This window comes from Coenobita brevimanus, chromosome 38 (genome assembly GCF_032717465.1).
Source record: "Coenobita brevimanus isolate Jiangsu-jjx chromosome 38, ASM3271746v2, whole genome shotgun sequence".
NCBI lineage: Eukaryota > Metazoa > Arthropoda > Malacostraca > Decapoda > Coenobitidae > Coenobita > Coenobita brevimanus.
This window is the reverse complement of record NC_136991.1, coordinates 32870862-32890716: the sequence shown is the minus strand read 5'-3', so window position 1 is coordinate 32890716 and position 19855 is coordinate 32870862. Positions and strand designations below refer to the sequence as shown.

The window sequence follows — 19855 nt, the reverse complement described above, 5'->3', positions numbered from 1 at the left end:
TAATTGCATGCCATATTTTTATTCAAGTATTTTTTTCTTTCCACTCCTTTCTCTTTTTCACTCTATGTATACCTTTCATTTAAACTCTCTCTCTGTCCATGCCATTCTTTCCTTCTCTCATTCCATGCTTTTATTCATTCTCCATGATTTTTTCTTTGTATTTTTCTTTTCCCATGACTTTCATATTCCCTCTTTATGGCACTTTCTTTTTCTTTCTTTCGATGGCTTAATTTCTGTTGCTCTTATTCTAACGCTTATATCTCCCTTTCTTTTTACTCTATATCTTTCTCTTCTTTTCACAATTCAAGACTATCTTTTGCCTCCTTCTTACTTTTTTCAGTGCTTTTCTTTTTCTATCATTTCATGCCTTTTTCTTTCTTTCATCCCACGGCTTTCGTTACATTTCTCTGTCATCTATTATCCTTTTTTTTTTCAGTCTATTACTTTCTTTTGTCCATTTCTCTTTTCATTCTTAATTTTACGACTTTATTTTTTTCTCTCTCTCTCTCTCTCTCTCTTCCAGGTTCTCCCTTTCTCTTATTGTATTTCGCCGTTTTCTCTCTCCCTGCCTGTTACTAATTTTCTTTCCAATATTGTTATTCCATTTGTATTTTTTGCACTATTTTGTTCTATTATTATTATTATTATTATTACTATTAATATATTATTATTATTATTATTATTATTATTATTATTATTATTATTATTATTATTATTATTATTTTAAATATTATTATTATTGTTTGGCCATGTGGAGAGGATGGAGGGCGAAAGACTGACGAAGAGAGTGTATGTGAGTAAGGTGGAGGGGGGAAGAGGGAGGGGGAGGCCGAGGATGAGATGGAAGGATGGGGTGGAGAGGTATATGAGAGAGGGGTGTGTGAGTTGGGAGCAGGGCAGTGAAATGGCGGGGGACAGGGCGACTTGGAGGCGATTTGTTTGTGGCCACCCCAAACAGGATTGAGGCGTCTGGCAACAGATAGATAGATTATTATTATTATTATTATTATTATTATTATTATTTTCCTAGACCGAGTTACATTATATTATGTAAACGAGAGTAGATTATATTAAGTGAGGCAGTACAAAATGATATTACGCCTCAAAATTAGGTTATGTCTCACCAGGTTAAATAACGTGTAGAGTCAGCTTTTACTGTTTTGAAGGTTGGGTTCATTTGGGATGTGTGTCAAAATATTAGTTACTCAGCACAACTTACACTATTATCTGGGGAAGCAGGTAAATCCACATCTTGGTTTCGTTTTTCATCTGCTTCTTCCTTTTTTCCAGACACTTTTCACTTTGGTGTCATTCCTTTATCTCTTCATCGCTTCACTTCAAGCTTGGTACAGTTGTTCTTTGGGCAAATACACCCACACATCTTTTTCCATTTCTTTAATTTGGGCATATTTAAAGTATTTATGGAGTCAAAAGTCAAACTGCTCAATTACTCAAATTTGGGATCCTATGGTCATGTACTTTCTTTAATCATCATGGCAATTTGCACAGAAAAACTTTTGTAAGGTATGGCTGTATGGAGACCATCCTGTTTTCCCTTGTAAATGTTGGCAACCTTTACCTCATTAGTACCTAGGGTCTTTAAAGAAAGATGGAACGTGACATTTTCATTAACACGAGCAAAGATAGGAAACCCAGGGCACTAACCTATATGCATGGCTACTACAGGCTAATTGGCGGCAACCGGTACACTAGCACCGTTCCAGTAAAGTACCGTTCCAGCAAAATCTTACACATGGGGACCCTGGCCATTAGTGGGGTAATTAGACCGTTAAGTCAGGTTGGGTAAGACTAGGGCATATTAAAAAATTACATAAGGTTCACGAACAATAATATTACAAGCCAACTAAATTATGTTTGCTCATTTTAGGTCAGAGTGGGTTAGGTCCATTATAACACTGAGAAGGCTGGTAAAGTTAGGTTAGTTAAAACTTGACTATTTTAGAGTAAATGAACTATGTATAATAAAATTAATTGGTGTAACACAATAACAGTATGAGACAGCATCTGATTATATAATCACATTACGAGAGTTTAGGATTTGTTAGATTATCCCTTGGCTAGAGTATTGTAGACAAGCTAAATCTGAATTATAATAAGGAAAGTAATGCACAATGATATTACAGGGCAGCATTAGCGTGTCCTTCTACCAGCGTAAAATTCCCGTGGAGAGAAGGGGAACAAAGCACCAGGGTGGAATATTAGATCAGGACATAAGTGGATGGGGTCAGGCAGGGTGTAGGGCCAAAGAGCCTCCTTAGTATTACCCGCCATGCACGATTAGCCTCCCATTGCCATGCTTAATTCCACACCCATACTGCCTTTGCCCACGTCCTGTGTGGGAGTGGGAGTGAGAGCGAGTTGGGAGTGGTGTGTGATAGTAGGGGAAAAAGTAAGATAGGAGCGGTAGGTGGGCGTGAGAATGGAGGATGAAGGAGCGAAAAGGGAGTGACACAGGTGAAAGTGCGATATGGACTGGTGTGAGTGGGAGATGGAGTGGAGAATAAAAAGTAGTGGCAGAGTGGCAGTGGTAGATGTTAGAGTGGTAAATGTGAGAGTGGTGTGAGTGGGAGTGAAGTAGGAATGGTGGAACTGAATGAGAATGAGTGAAACTGGAATCCTGAAACACACACACACACACACACACACACACACACACACACACACACACACACACACACACACACACACACACACACACACACAAATATACAAATATATATATATGTATGTATGTATGAGAAAAAGAGAGAGAAAGAAAGTCAAAGATGGAGAGAGTAAGTACGAGAATGACGGAAGTAAATAAATGATGAAAACTGTAAAAGAAAATGAGGCGAAAGACGGAAGCAGGAAATGAGCAAGGAAGAAAGCGAAGAAGAGAACCGAGGAAGATGAAGCCGGGAAGTAAATAAATGACGAGAACCATAGGAGGAAATGAAGCGAAGGCATGGAAGGAGGAAAGGAGAGACATTTGGGAGGGATGAAGAAAGACAGAAAAAAAGACACAAAAGGAGGTAAAAAGAGAAAGGGGGAAACAGAATCGAAAGAAAACGAAGATAAAGAGAAAGAAAGGACAAACAGGGAAAAGTAAGAAGGCAGGGAGATTGGAAATAAATAAATAAAAGGAAGAAGAAGGGAGCGGGGGAAGAGAGTTGAGAAGAATGAAAGGAAAATAGTGTAAACGAAAGGTGGATATAAAAAGGCAGTGAGAATAGGGAAGATGTAGAGGAGAAAAAGAGGTTGTAAAGGGAGGAGGAACAGGTAGAGAGAGAGGGAAAGAAGTGAAAGAAGAGAAAAATGCAAAGAAGGAGAAAAGAAATTGAGACAGGGGAAAAAACAGGGAAAAAAAGAGAAAAACTAGAAGATATTAAAGAGAAGGACGAAAAAAACAGAGGACGCCAACAAGAGAAGAGAAAGAAGAGGAAGTCAACAAGTGAGAAAATAAAACAAGGTGAAAGGAGAAAAGGGAGAGGAGAGGGAGGAAAGAATGAAGTAAACCGGGAAAAGAGACAGGGAAGAAAGGGAAGGTGGAGAAAAGCAAGAATATGACGGAAGCAAGAGAGAATAACAAAAGAGTGAGGAGAGAAAGAAGAGAGGAAGACTGGGAACACAAAAGAAGGAAGGAGAAAAGAAATCAAGAAGAGAAAACAGGAAGGAGCAAAAGACATGGAGAGAAGGAAGACAAGGAGAAAAGAAAACAAGAAGAAACGAAAATAAGGAAAATAAGATCAGAGGGAATAGAAAAAGAAGGAGGGAAAAGAGGAGAACGGAGAGGAAAATTATAGAGGAGAAAAAGAAGACAAAGAGGAGAAAGGGACGATGAAGTGTAGACAAGAAGAGGAATAGCTTGAAAGAGAAAACAAAAAGCAGAAAGAGAGAGAGAGAAATGCATGATTGAATGAATGAATGAAGGAAGGAAGGAAGGAAAGAAGAACAGAAGGAGGGAAAGTAGGACGGAAAGGAGACAGGAAGGAAGGAAGGAAGGAGAGAAGGAAGGAAAGATAAAAGGAAGGAAGTTAAGATATAAGGATGGAAGGAAGTTAAGATATAAGGATAGAAGGAAGTTAAGATATAAGGATGGAAGGAAGGAAGGATGGATGGATGGATGGATGGATGGATGGATGGAAGGAAGGAAGGAAGGAAGGAAGGAAGGAAGGAAGGAAGGATGGATGGATGGATGGATGGACAGATGGATGGATGGAAGGAAGGAAGGATGGATGGATGGATGGACAGATGGATGGATGGAAGGAAGGAAGGAAGGAAGGAAAGAAGGATTGAATGATGGAAAGAAGGAAGCAAAATGGGACGGAAAGGAGGAATGAAAGAAGAAGGAAGGAAGGAAGGAAAGTAGGACGGAAAGGAGGAATGAAAGAAGGATGGAAGGAAGGAAGGAAGGAAAGTAGGACGGAAAGGAGGAATGAAAGAAGATGGATGGAAGGAAGGAAGGGCGGAAAGTATGACGGAAAGAAAGAAAAAAAGAATAAGGAAGGAAGGAAACAAGGAGGGAAAGATGGAACAAATGAACGAAGGAAGGAAGGACACGTAGAGAGAAATAAATGATAATCGAAAATTCCGGAAAGAAAGAGCGTATTAAATTCTTTGCTCAATATGAGAAAGTGTAAAGTAAAAACATGGAGAGGAATACAGTACAAGGAAGAAATGAAGGAAGCAGGATAAAAAGGATAATAATAGCAAAGTGAGAAGGATAAAAGAGATAGAAAGCAGGAAGAAACAAATGGTATATGATAATGGAGAAGTAATGGGAAGATGGAAGGAAACAGAGAAATGAAAAATGGGTGAGAAGAAAGAGAAAATGACAAATAAACTAGAGGAGCACTCAGTGGGAAGCATCTCTCCGAGAACGGCAATGTAATTTCCAAACCACTCTTCATAATGGGTTAGGTTTTCTCATCACTGATTAGAGTTTCATAAACTGTTTTCCCGATCCAGAAACTGTAATACGATCTGGATCGGTCCCAAAAGTTAATCGATTGTTCCCTGGGACATGGGCGTCTACCCACCAAATTTGGTCTAAATCCCCCTTCTAATTTTTGAGTAATCCTGCTAACACACAGACAAACAAACAAACAAGCAAACAGGGGTGAAAACATACTCTCCTTGTTGGAAAGAGGAGACAGGAGGACGAAACCTGAGGAGACCAATGGAAGAGAAGGAATGAAGGAAACGAAGGTAGAAGGAGTAAGGGAGAAGCAGGAGGAGGAGAATGAAAAATGATTTACGAGGAGGAGAAATATGGGGAAACAATGAAGCAGACGAAAAAGGAAGGAAGGAAATAAGAGGATCATTAAATGGAAAAGGACGAGGCAAAGGAGGAGGAACTGAAGAGGAAGAGGCGTAAAGAAAAAGAGGATACAAAAAGAACAGGAGAAAACATAAGGAAAACGAGTAGAGAGAACAAAGAGGAGGGGTCAGAAGGAAGATGAGGAGGAGACTGAAGAAATGGGAGGGGGCGACGAAGGAGGAGGAGGTAGGCAGAAGGAAGAGATTGAATGAAGAGAAAGTAAACGGAGATAAAGAAAAAAGGGAAATAAAGGAAAGGAAGGTAAAAGGAAATGAGGGAAAAGACGAGAATAATGGACAAGGAGAAATAAAGTAAGAGGACAAATAAAGGAATGGGAAATATAAAGTAAGAGAAATAAAGCAAGAGGAGACAATGTAGGAGACATACAGTAAGAGGAGAAATAAAGCAAGAGGAGACAATGTAGGAGACATACAGTAAGAGGAGAAATAAAGCAAGAGGAGACAATGTAGGAGACATACAGTAAGAGGAGAAATAAAGCAAGAGGAGACAATGTAGGAGACATACAGTAAGAGGAGAAATAAAGCAAGAGGAGACAAAGTAAGATGAGAAATAAAGCAAAGAGACAAAGTAAAAAGAGAAATGAAGATGAGAAATAAAGTAAGAGAAGAAAAAAGTAAGTGGGGACAAAGTTAGAGGAGAAATAAAGTACGAGTAGAAATAGAGTCAGAGGAGAAATTAAGAGGAGAAATAAGGAAGAGGAGGAAAAAAGGATGAGAAGGAGGCTGAGGGAAGAGAAGGAAGGAAGAAGAAGAGAATAAGGAAAAGAAGGAAGGAAAAGTAGGATGCAAAAGGAAGAAAGAGGAAAAATAAAGGAAAAGGGCGCAGAGGAGGAGGGACAATGAAAGAGGTGGAATGCAGAAAGAAGAATAAAGGAAAAGAGGCGAGAAAGTGGTGAAATACAGGAAGAGGTGGAGACGGGAGGAAGAGGAGACAGGAGGAAATGGAGGAGACTGGGGGAAGAGGAGGAGGCAGGAGGACGAGAAAGTAGAGCGACAAATAGTGGAGACAAGATAGCCACTGAAAATCAATCATTTCCTGTGGCACCCTCGGGGATGCATAGGGCCTCGATGAACTCACACCACCACATCCTATCTTGTGCTAACTCCTCAAGATCTCCCCAACACTCATCTCCAGCTTCCCGTCTCATAGTCCTCACCCACGTCTCTTTTGGCCTTCCTCTACCTCTCCTACCAAGTGCCACCCACCCTGGTGTACCTCGTACTATTCCCTGTCTCCTATACACATGTCCTAGCCACTTCCATCGTGAGAATCTAACATATTCATCGATCGGCTGCACTCCCGTTATTTCTCTAATTCTACTATTTGGTATCCTTTCCCACCACTTAACTCCTAATATTCTTCTAAGTGCTTTATTTTCAAACACCAAGAATTTATTTTCCATAGTCACTGTGCTGTACCAAGACTCGTGTCCATAAATTAAGATACTCCTAACCATTACCTTATAAAGTTTGATTTTTGTATGCACAGAGAAATTGTTATTATTCCAAATATTTTTAAGCATTCCCATTGCCTGATTAGCCTTCTTTAACCTTTCCTCGAATTCAAAGTTCAAAGAACCATCCTTGGCTAAATAAGTACCTAAATATTTAAACCTATCAACTTGCTTTACAACCATACCTCCAATTACACATTCCTGCGCATTTTTCATATTCATATTGATTATTTCAGTTTTTCCACAATTAATAACCAAACCCACCTTGCGACCTTCACTCACCAAACAGTCCAACACTCTCTGCATCTCTTCTGGCCCATCACAAATCAAAACTATATCATCTGCATAATCTAAATCCAAAAGTTTCCTGTTCTCTCCCCAAAGTATACCTGCACCGGTTTCTGCTCCAACGCGTTTCATAATGTAATCAATGACCAATATAAATAGTAAAGGCGATAGAACACCACCTTGAATTACTCCGGACTTGACTTCAAACGAATCACTCAGACAACCATCAACCATCACTTTACAAAATGTGTCCTCATGCATGTTCATAATGACCCTCACAAACTCCTCTGGTATTCCATAATGTCTCATGATCTTCCCCATAGTCTCTCTCGAAACACTATCAAAAGCCTTTTCAAAATCAACAAAACAAAGACTTAACGGTACTCTCATTTCATTAACTTGCTGCATCAAATGCCTAACTATAAAGATCTGATCATTGCAACCACGTCCCTTTCTAAAACCAGCCTGTTCATCCCTCAGAATACCCTCAACCACTGGCTCCAACCTATTTAACAACACTACTGAAGACTTTCAAAGCTATCGGTGACAAAGAGATTCCCCTCCAATTACCACATTCACTCAGGTCTCCCTTCTTCGGAACTTTAACAATTACACCATTCTTCCAAACTGATGGTAGTAACCCCGTCACCCATATCTTATTGAATAGCTTGGTCAAGCCAATGAAAAAAAAAAAAAAAAAAAAAAAAAAGGAAAACGGAGATGAAACGAAACAGAGATACGAAAAAAAGCATGAAAGAAATAAGAGATAAAGAGGCAAGTACAACTGGAGGGAAAATGTAAACAATAATATAAAGAATAAATTAATCAGGTGAAAAATAACATGAGAAAGAAGGAAAGGGGAGACTAAGAAAAAAAAAACACACGAAAGAATGGAAGAGCGAGTAGAATGACAATGATTAAACAAGGAAAAGAAACAAAATGAAGCAAGTAGGAGGAAGAGGAGGAGAGGAGAAAGAAAGCGAGTAAATGGTGCTGAAAATGATACGAAGAGGAGTGAGGCAATAAATGAGGTGGAGAGAGAGAGAGAGAGAGAGAGAGAGAGAGAGAGAGAGAGAGAGAGAGAGAGAGAGAGAGAGAGGTGAAATGAAGAGCTAGAAGGGAAGAAAGGGGAAGAGAGGTGTGGGAGGAAGAGAGGGGTGGGAGGAAGAAAGGGGGGCAGGAACAGAGGGGAACAGGGAGGAAGAGAGGGGAGGGAGAAGGACTAAAAGAAAGGGCTGGGAACACAAGTAAAAGTAGGAAGGAAGGGAAAGAGGGGAGGAGAGAAAAAAAGAGCAAAGGACAGAAAAAATGAGATGGCAATGGGAGAAGGATGGAAGAAAGAAAAAGGAGGAGGGAAAGGAGTAAAATAAAGGAAAGAAGGAAGGAAGAAAGTGAGAGAAGGTAAGAAGAGAGGGAGGGGGGGGGGAAAGAATGGAGAGGAAAAGAGGAAAGTGAGTGAACGACGAGTGGGAGGGGGGGAAGGACACGAAGACAAGAAAAAAAGGAACAGGGGAAAGGAGGGAATACAAAGGAAAAGAAGCTGAGGGAATGAATGAAGAAAGAAGAAATGAAGAGTGGAAGGAAGTAAGAAAGCACAAAGATAGGGAGGGGATGAACGGAGAAAGGGGGAGAATATAGAGTGAGATGGAAGGGAAAAGGGCAAACATGGATATACGGAAGAAGAGGAGCAGGAAAGAAATGGAACGAATGAATACAGAAAATAAAGGATAAGATGGAAGAAAGAAATACACGATGAGAAAGCACTTCCAGTTTAACAAATCTATGAACGGACGTAAAACAGGGAATTTAATAACTACATAAGAGAAAGAAAACAAAATGATTTCCACACTTTTCACTCTTCATCCTTTGCTAAAATGAAAAAATATCGAGAAACTAAGCTGAATTGTGGAACTACCTGAAAAAATAATGAAAAAAGAGATTCATAAAAACTGTAGCCATATCGAGAGAGTATGAAAGGGACGAATGAAAAGAGGAAACTAAAGGAGATAGGAGAGGAGGGGAGCAGCAGAGTGGGTTAAAATGAGGAACAGCTTAATAACGAGAGAGAGAGAGAGAGAGTCTTCTGTACATACATACACACAGTGAATACATGGGGAAGGCGGTGGCTCAATCGGTAGAGAGGTGGCCTGCAGTCCTACCGGATCCAGGTTCAAATCCCCGCTGGGGCAGGGAACAGTTTACGGATTTGAATTTCATAAAGTCAGACTTTACTGATCTGCTAGAAGACCCGCCGACATGTCGTAAAAATACCTCCGCTAATACCAATATACCAGCCCTGCACGAGACAGCCCTAGCATGTATTCAATATGGACGGTGGGTGTTAGCGCCAAAGTGGTGACATGTAGAGGTGTATGGTATGCAGGAGGACTACTGGGCCTTGGGAGCAAGCTGTGAAGCCTATGCCCATAGTCGGACACATTAAAAAAAAAAAAAAAAAAAAAAAACTAAGCTACAGGCAGCCTGGCAATTTACCGCAATTTGCTCGAATGCCGCCTACTTTCACGGCATAATCGCTCATGAATATTTAGTGAACGGAGCCTGTCGGAAAGAGAACTTTTATCTTCCTTGTATTGTTATAAACTACGTCATTTTCACTGTAATCAGGTTGTCGCCAGATGATTCAATTCAACTCAGGGGGAATATGATTAGTAATGAGCAGTTAATTACGGCTATATCAAACCCCTCCATACAATTTTATTCAACTTGGTGGAAGTAGTCATATAGTGATGGGGGTTATAAGGTCCATATTTCATACCTTTAGTTGGAATATTCTCTCATGATATAATTGTATTCATCGGGAGACAGAATAATGAAAAATATAACCGTATTGAGGGCCTTAAATATAAGTGTACATCTATACTGTTTTCAAGGCAGATTAACATTGCATTCCCAACCTTGCGAATATTTTTAAACAAGGGTTAGTGTGTGAGCACCCGAGTGAAATTGAGTTAGTCAATAAGTAACAAGGTGAGGCTGTACTGAGTGTGGGAAGGCGAGTAAGTGTAAAAAATGACAGCGTGAGAGTGAATGACAGAATGAAATCGAGGATGAATGAGGGTGAGGGTGCCAGTAAGGGTTTGAATATACAACTGAAAGTATGACGGTGAGACTAAAAGGATGAGAGACTGAGTGAGTGGGCGTGATATCTATGAGGCAGCATGTGTGGGTGAATAATTAAGTATGAACGTATATGTATGTGAGCAGTGTGTGAGTGTGTGTGTGTGTAAGAGAGAGAGAGAGAAAGAGGAGTAATGGATGTACACAAAACAAGAGGGAGGGAGACAGACCCAGAAGACTGTTCAAACAAAAAAAGGGAGAGTAAAAACCTGATGAAAGGAGGACGAACTGCACAAAATAAAAGGAGAGGGGGGAACAGAAGCAATACGAGAGTGAGAGAGAGAGAGAGAGAGAGAGAGAGAGAATTTCCTTTAACATCCGTATAAATTTTCTGAATATGTGGGTATCTCTGTGCTAAATAAAACACATGTGCAGTTTCTTCCTGTATATTGAGAGAAAACATGGAAACTGTATACCCAGTCTTGCGATATGTACGCCGATTTGATATATTGCTGCGTCATAAAAGAAGCTAGTACCTCGATGTGAAAGCCGCATGATGACAGTGGTGGCATCTGCAAAGGTAAAATATCCCATGAAATACCGGTGAGTCGTAGAGGCGGCGGTGGCGGCGGCGAGGGCGGCAGCGGCAGCGACGGCGGCGGCGGCGGCAGCAGCAGCAGCAGCAGCAGCAGTAGTAGTAGTAGTAGTAGTAGTAGTAGTGAATTCAGTTCAAGTCAGTTAACATTATTTCGCGTTATTACAGATATATATAATCATTAATGATCTACTGTAAATCCACTAGATAATAAAAATTTGCCATTACATGTACAGAATGACAATCAACCAATAAAAATACATCATTACACAATATTACACTGTAAATTAAATGCTAAACAACTAAACAAAATATATAGATACACATTTAACTTCAAGTTGTCATCAGGAGTTTTCTATCGTCCTACGGATAGTAAAAATCATAAAGTGAACAGATATTTACATATATAAAAACATATTATCCACACCACTGCCTAGCATATAGATTTATATGATAATATGCACATCTCTTCGTTCTTCATGATTTTGGGCCCACTATACGAGTACTCTCGATATTAATAAATGGTTGTCAGTATCATATGTCAGTTCAAAAATGTTTTCAAAGTAAGTTGCTTAGCTGTGTTGAATACTGGCCAAAGGTTTTCACAGTATGACCTACGCTGGATATAAAGTTATTTTTCTTCTTAAAGATTTTTAAATACCTTGCTCGAATAAATCAAATGGAAGGTTACTCGTATGTTTTAAAGTAACTAAGCTGACAGCGCTGCAACATCATGGTTACTCTAAAAGCGAGGAAGACCAAATACCTTCTTTTTCAGTGAACTTGAAAATACTGTTTCAAATGTTTGAAACAACTGAGAACTAAAGACCAAACTGAGTTCTCTCATTTAACGCAATCCCCGGTTATAAACCTAGATTACAACATAATCCCAGATCAGAGATACTCACAAGGTTTTGAGCCATTGAGGCTACAGGTTTCTCTAAAATCCCACAAAGGTAATCCATTATCTGGCACACAGCATGCTCTGAACAAAAAAAATAATGTTTCTTTGTTAACCTTAAATATTCTGGAAAAGTTAATTTCTGCATTAAAGTAATTTAATCTAAACTCATTGCCCTTTTGACAAATTTCAAATAATTTAATATAAATTCACTGTCCTTTGTCTAACAGATTAAAATGAAAAAAGTTGCTTAATACTTATAATGCTGACTGACTTCATACTGATTTGTACAATGGATACCCTGTGTCGGATTCTGAGATGCCTTGAACACCATTATTTTAGAAATACTTTTATCAACTATCTGATCAAGTAAACACATTTGTTCTTCAAATTTCTGAGTTACTGAAATCAAACTGTCCTGCAAATCACCCAGTATTGCAATGTCGTTCACATATGCAATTATATTCAGTTTTAAAAAGCTAAAACAACAACCAATATTCATCTCTAACACTTTCTTCAGTTCCTCATCAATGTACAGTATAATTTAAAAAGCAGAGGAGAAAGAATTCCCCTCTGTCTAACCACTTTATTTACAGCATAACACCCCACACACCCACTTCACCGAATTCTTGCATGTTGATTCTTAAGACAGTGCGTAAGTGGCAGCAGCAGCAGCAGCAGCAGCAATAGCAGCAGCAACAACCTTTAGAGGATGGTAGCCTATTTTACAAACTCTACTAAGACATCAACGTAATATCTGCCCTTATTGCCCTATTTTGTATTCTATATGAGTTTTGGAGGGCGGCTGACGACCCTAAAAATAAAGGTGGAATATTTTCTACAGTGGAAGACATAACCAAGGAACTAGAAGAGATTACTAGAGGAGTTTCATCGAAAATCCATATGTTAACTTTCATATATCTCTGATCATTTTTATTTTGGGGAGAAGGACTGATTAGGGGGCCATGCCTCCCAAAGATCGCATTACAGATGAGTGACCATAGTACAACATATATAAAGATAACAGTGCCATATCTCCCGTTCTTTCACTATTTCTGAGAACTTTTAATATGGTAGGGAGCTGACTCCCCCATACAAATCATGGTTAGAAAACTGTATATACTGGAAGATCTTTAGAGTAACCAGACGAATTCACCTGGTTAATTTTCATTCCTACCCATCAAATAGCCTAGGAGGAGTTCACACACACACACACACACACACACACACACACACACACACACACACACACACACACACACACACACACACACACACTGTACACACACACACACTGTACACACACACACACTGTACACACACACACACACACAGTACACACACACACACACACACACACACACACACACACACACACACACACACACACACACACACACACACACACACAATGGATCTTGCGCAACCGTGAAGGGTGAGTTTGCAGAAAATGATACCATGATGCTTAGCTGGACTGGTAATGCCATCAGACTTCAACCAGAATAGGACATCTAATTTCCTACCCGAGCTGTGAAAGGGGTTTTTGTAGTTGTTTTTAATCTTACTGCTACTCATGGCTTTCCCCTGCAGAATAAAAACACCCACAGCTAGTTTCATTCATTTAACATCTACGGTAATACTTTGTTGCCCCATCGGGAGCGTAGGAACCCGGGGCTGCGCTAATTTGTCTCAAAATTTAAGACAAGGGTGACCGACCCCTCTTGCTCCTGGGTGGCATTATGTGAGCATTAAACTCTTTTCTTTCCTCGGGCATGAACCCTTACAGGCTTTGTCCGGCTGGAGCGCCTTAACTCACCAAACTACCAAACGACATTTTGTTATATGGCTTGTCATTCTGTGAAGAGTCCCCCAAGGACAGCATTACATCGTGTAAGTGGATGGTGGGTACCCCTACCTGCTAAATACAGTAAAAATGAAAAATTTAAATCAAAATGTCACATTGGAAAGGTTAAATTTCTCCTGCTTGTAACTCATCCACCCAGTGAAGTCTACTTCTTGACAACGTCAGACCTTTTATATTCACTTTCGGAAAGGATCTGTGAGCTATGGGGTAAGATCAGTCTAATGCCGTTCACTACTAGAGATCCCCCTAAACCAGGTTTAGTTATATGGACGCAGCAAGAAGTAAATAAAATAGGCGTATCGTAGTGGTGGAGTTAGCAACTACGCTGACGTCTCTATGTTTAACCCTTTTGCAGTGGCGCAATTTTGCTATGCGTCCGACTCAGGGTATAAACTTAACATCCCGGTCCTTAAGGTTCGGCAGTCCTACGTACCACACACCTCCACATTTCACCCTTTCGGCACTAACACGCATCGTCCTTATTGAAAAAAAAATAAAAATAATAACTATCGTAAACAGGACTAGTGTATAGGTATTAGAAGGGGTGTTTTTATGTTATCTTGGTGGGTCTTATGGTTGAACAGCAGTCAGTTTCAACGAAATTCAAATATCCATATGAGAATCGAAGTCGTGACCTTTAAGACGGCAGACCATATCTCGACTCAGCCACCACCTCCCCCTGATAACTTTAAGCCGCATCAGGCAGTTTTCTTCAGCTGAGTTAAATCCTAGCAGTCAAAGGCTTATAAACCCTGGAGTTGCTCTTTCGTTTCTGTTGGTGCATTTGGGAATTTTATTTAGATTAACCCAAGTTTATTTCATATGGTTGAGAGAGAGAGAGAGAGAGAGAGAGAGTCAAAGGGTTAGTTCTTCTTTAGGCTAGACGATATCATTTAACATCTTGCACAAAAGCCATTAGAAAAAAATCCACTAAATTTTATTGTGAAATATTTCCCTACAGCAAAATACAATCGAAAATCGTCAGAGTATAGCACGAAGATGGATTGTTTTTTTTCTAAGGAGTGTGTGCAGCAAAGAATACGGCTGGAGCGTTAAGAGCACTGACAACAATAGGAATTTAACTGTAGGAGTGGTAAAATCGTGCATGACTGTGTAATTATTATCTCCATTACAAACGCCCAGTAATGAAGCGTTCACGATCCGAGATGGGTTTAAATATAATGAATGAAAGGTGTTGAAGATATCAGTTCCAATAACTGGGATGGCATGATTATACATTTTGCAATATTAATCAAATTATTTTAACTGATTGTGTAAGGACAAAAAATTGAGTAGTTAAAAACTAATTCATCTGAAAAAAGAATATTAGCACTAAAAACACATATTACACTAATTTGTAAATTGTCACTATTTGCCATCAATATATGTATTAGCAACAAGCAAACAGAGTGTTACAACTCACAGGAGCAGTTCAAGATATATTTCTGCCACAGTACAGTTTTACTCTTGTCGCAGAGCCTGAAACTCATATTTAAGTAATACCAACTTGCTGAAGCTATTGGGTAAATTTACTTTATCTGTCAATGTTCGTTACTGCAGGACTCTGATGAAGTTATTTCTTTACTCAGCCTCATTACTGATCATCACTGCCTCACTGGTGCCGGGGAAGGACGCCTTCTTGCGGTGGCACCAGTATACCCAAACGGCTTCGCTGCCCGGTTATACAAATGTCCCTCATATCCCTCTCTATCTCTCGAACTTTGGATGGGGGACTGCTGGAGAGTCACCTTCAGCCTGCATTCTACCGGGTTCACGTCCAGATGAGCCTGGTCCAAAACAATGTTACCTCAATATTTCATTATTTACTTAATTGTTTATTATGGCTTTACTACTGCTTTTATACATCGCTTGCTGGCAACTTCATGCAGAGCCATGCCACCCAGTGAGGAATATCAGCTGCGTGAATTTCCTCGTTTCCTCACCCTATTAAAAACCTAATTCAAAACTCGTTTATTTTTCTTTTTAATCTTGGTCCCTAAATTAACGTGGAGTAATGACGCACGGACGATGTTTCAGGGTCATAAATCAAAAGTAAGAGCTGTTGAAATAAAGTTTATTTAAAAGTATTTGTTGAGTGACATGAAAGACCAACTAACTGAAGAATTCGTTGTTGTTTAATTTGGCCTTAGCGACTGAATGGAGCGTGAGAGATTTACTACAAAAGTGTAATCGTGTGAGGTGGGTAGGAGGAGGACAGGAAGAACAAGAACGAGATAGGGAGATAAGGTGCGGGAGTATGAAAGAGATGGTGTCACGGAAAGGCGAATGGTTATTGAGACAGAAATGCCTGGAGGATCGTTTGTCAAGGCCACCACACACAAGATGCTGAGTGCGCTATACAGATAGATAGAGAAATAGACAGACTGACAGACAGATGGGTTAGATAAGAATCTTTAAAAAGTTGAATTAAAAAAAAAAAAAAAGGTCTTCAGAGTGAAAGGACCGGCCTTTCTTGCTTTCAGGCACATCTGGTGCAAATACGCGGAAATTATTTACGCATTAATTATCAAGCTGCCTCATTTTTAAAACACAATATTTTTTTTTCGTCTTCAGGGCTTGAATAGAGAATATAAATCAACTTGTTTTAACCTAACTTTGTAAAGTTCATATACGAGGTGACGGAATTTATTGAGTCTGGGGGAGGAAAGGAGGACGGAGGAGAGACAGATGCATGACAGGCAGAAGGGAGGAAGAGAGAGGGAGGAGAAGGATGAATGAAGGGAAATGGAGGATGAGAGGTTTTAGGGGACAGGACAGAGGATGCAGGGAGGAGAAGGAGAAGGTGGAAGAGGAGGGGGGGGGAAGTGGAGGGGTGAGGGAGAGAGGGTAGAGGGAGAAGGGAGAAAGTAGAGGGGAAGGGGGAGAAGGTGGGGGAAGAGGGGAAGTGTGTGAAAGGGAAAGAGAGCAAAGGGGGAAGGGAGAAAGTAAAGGGGGAGGGGGAGAAGGTGGAGGAGGAGGAGGGGGAAAGAGTGGAGGGGAAAGAGGGGGAAGGTGAAAGGCAGAGATGAGAGGGGAGGAAGATGACTAGAGGGGAAAGAAGGGAAGAGAGAGGAGGAAGGGGAGGAAGAGTATATAAAGGTGGGAATAATATGTGTGAAAGTGAAGGAAAACGAAATAAGAGAAGGACGAAGACGAGAAGATGTAAGGAAATAAGAGGAGAGGAGGAGGACAAGGAAGACGGGGAGGATGAGAACGACGAGGAAGACGAAGAGGAGGAGGAGGGGGAGAGAGAGGATGGAAGGTGGATGTGATGTGAGAGGGAAAGGAAAGGGGAAAAGCGGAAAGAGACGGCGGGATGGAAAAAGGGATAGGAGGGGGAGGGGAAGAGGTCGGGAAGGAAGGAAGGGGGAAAGGAGGAAAAGAGGTTGAAGGGAACGAAGCACAGGGGAGCAGGAGAAAGAGACGTATGGGTGGAAGAGAGAGGTAGGAGAATAAAACAGGGAAGTGAGCAGTAAAGAAGAGAGAATTGACGGGTGAGGAAAGAGTGGGTGGAAGGAAAGAGGAAATGAGAAGACGTGTCCGAGGAAAACTCACGGAAATTAAAAAGTAGCAGAAAGATGACGTGAAAACGCGAAGAGGGGATGGGGGATGGAGGTAGGGAGGGAGAGAAAGAAGGAAAAAGACAGGGAGGGCGGGAGGGTGCAAGTGAAGGAGGGAGGGGAAGAGAGAAGCAAGGAAGGAAGTAGGGAAGAAAATGAGGAAGGAAGAGGGAAGGGAGAAAAGAAATAAGAGAAGAATGGAAGGGAGAGGGTGTGGGAGGGAGAGAGGAGGGAGGGAGGGAGGGAGTGGGGAAGAAATGAAGGAAAGGAGGAGAAGGAGGAGGAAGAGAGAGGGAAGGAGGGAGTTTGGGAGTGAAGGACTGAGAAAGGCAAAAGAGGAGGGAGGGGAGGAAGGAATGGAAGGAAGGAAGGAAAGAAGGAAGGATGTAGGGAAGAGGGAGGTATGGACAGAAGAAAGGGATAAAATAAAAGGAAGAAATTAGGGAAAAAAAAATTTGGAAAGGACGGAGAGAAGCAAGGGAGGAGGAAGGGAAGAAGGTGAGGAAGGAAGGAAGGATGAGAGAAAGAAGAAAAAATTCAGGAGAATGGAAGGCAGGGAGAACGTGACGGAGAGAGGAGGGAGAGTGGTAGAAATGAAGGAAAGGAGGAGGAGGAGGAGGAGGAGGAGAAAGAGGGAGGGAGGGTGAGAGTGAAGGAATGAGAGGCAAAAGACAAGGGAGGGGAGGAAGTAAAGGAAGGAAGAAGGGAAAGAAGGGAGGAAGTAAAGGAAGGAAGAAGGGAAAGAAGGGAGGATGTAGGGAAGGAGGTGGTATGGAGAGAAGAGAGGGATAAAGTAAATCATTCATTCATTGCCAGACGCCATGTATCCCAAACGGGGTGGACAACGGCTTAGAGTTAATTGTTTTACAGGGAGGGGCACTAATCCTCCACCAACCCCACTTGACACGTAGGGATGCCAACAGCATCTGGTGTTCCCAGGCGGTCACCCATCCAAGTACTAACCAGACCCAACGTTGCTTAACTTCGCTGATCGGACGGGAAGCGGTATACTCAACGTGGTATGGCCGTTGGCATAAAGTAGATGCAGGAAGAAATTAGGGAAGAAAAATTTTGGAAAGGAACGAGGGAGGGAAGCAAAGAGGGAGGAAAGGATGGATGAAATGATAGTGAATGAGATGCAAAAGAGAGGAAAAGTGAGCAATATAACAAAAAATAAAGTGGATGGCAAGAAGATTATAAAGAAGGTAGGCGTGGCAGAGACAGGAACTATACTGTGAAAAAGAGACGGGACATGGAATAAAAGACAGGAAGTAACAAGGAGAAAAGCGGAATGGATAGGAAAAGACAGAGAGAGAGAGAGAGAGAGAGAGAGAGAACGAAAGAAAGACAGAGAAAGCATTCTTTTGAGAAAGGAGAGGGAAAAGAAGAAAATGAGAGAAGAACTGATGGAAAAGCATGACTTACATACCTATATTATTATGGGTCAAGCAACTATACTCCGCGCCAGGCAACTTGTACGTACAACTGCACACTCCCAGTCACTATTCGAGGCTCATGGGCGACCACTATGATTTTTGCGAATCAATCTGAACAGTTTGTGTGCCACAGGCCACTATTTTCTGTCTATTTATCTATCTATCTATTGTCAGACGCTTTAATCCCGCATGCGGTGCCACAGACAAATCACCTCCACGTCACTCTATCCTCTGTCATTTGGCTGCCCTCTCTCCGACTCACACCCCTCTCCCTCATAACCCCTCCGCTCACTCCATTCATCTTATCCTTGGTCTCTCCTCCTCCTCCTCCTCTCCCCCTCCACCTCACATACTCGTACACTCTCCTAGTCACTATTTTGTAAAAAAGAAAAAAAAAAAAGCTAATTATAGGCGACTGTTACGAGAAGGGGCAAATCTAATGACAAGATGGCTGGCGGGGAGTATAGTCACCTTCACCTAAATGCCGGTATTGGTTACTCTGGTTCTGGGCCCGTGTCCTGCTGATGAAGGCAGGCAAAAAATTAACCAGATCATGTGTGAATAGATTCTTAATTTTCAGTTTTTACTATTATTATTATTATTACTATTTTGTTAGAAGGGGAGAGCTGAAACGAGTAGTAAGAGAGAGAATAAGCAGTGAGTGGATTAGTTCGGAAGGAAGTCGAGAGTTAAGTATAGGGAATGTAAGAAAATGTTCAGGACGGAGGTTAACTGAATAAGTCTGGGTGATAAAGAAATTAGTAGAGGAGTATACAAATGGCAGATTGCTGGTGAAGAAGGAAGAAAAATTGAGCAGATGGAGAGAACACATTCAGGAACTTAAACATGGAGAATGAAAGTAAAGCAAGCAAACGTGGCTGGGGAATGGCTGGGAGACGGAGGGAGATTAGAAAGGAGGAAGAGATTAGTAGGGTGGAAATAAAGGAAGAAATGAACAAAGTCAGAATGGGGAAAGCCCCGGGAATTCATGGACTGTGTCAGCTGAAGCATGAGGGAGAGATAGTTGTAGAATGGCTATAGAAGATGTACAGATGGGCCTGGGAGGAAGGTAGAGTCCCGGAGGATTGGAAGTCAGGTATAATTATTTCCCTGTACAAAGGAAAAGGAGAAAAAGAAGTGTGCGTTAATCCAAGAAGCATTTATCTTATTAATGTAGTACGAAAAGTATATGGTAAAATACTCACTGACTGAGTTATTGAAATAGCCAAGAAATTAGTTGGAGGAGAACTGGGAGATTTTAGGAAGGGAAGAGGTTGTGTATATCAGGTATTCATCCAAAGGTATTTTGTGGAAAATTTTCTAGAGAAGGGGAAAAAAA

At 41.0% G+C, this 19855-nt stretch overlaps 1 non-coding gene across 1 annotated transcript; it reads right to left on the bottom strand.

Moving 5' to 3' along the window:
• Positions 1 to 17994: 17994 nt before the first annotated feature.
• On the bottom strand, positions 17995 to 18113 carry LOC145396664 (5S ribosomal RNA). Its single transcript, XR_013896823.1, has one exon. It is a non-coding gene; the product is annotated as a 5S ribosomal RNA (ribosomal RNA).
• Between the last annotated feature and the right edge of the window lie 1742 nt (positions 18114 to 19855).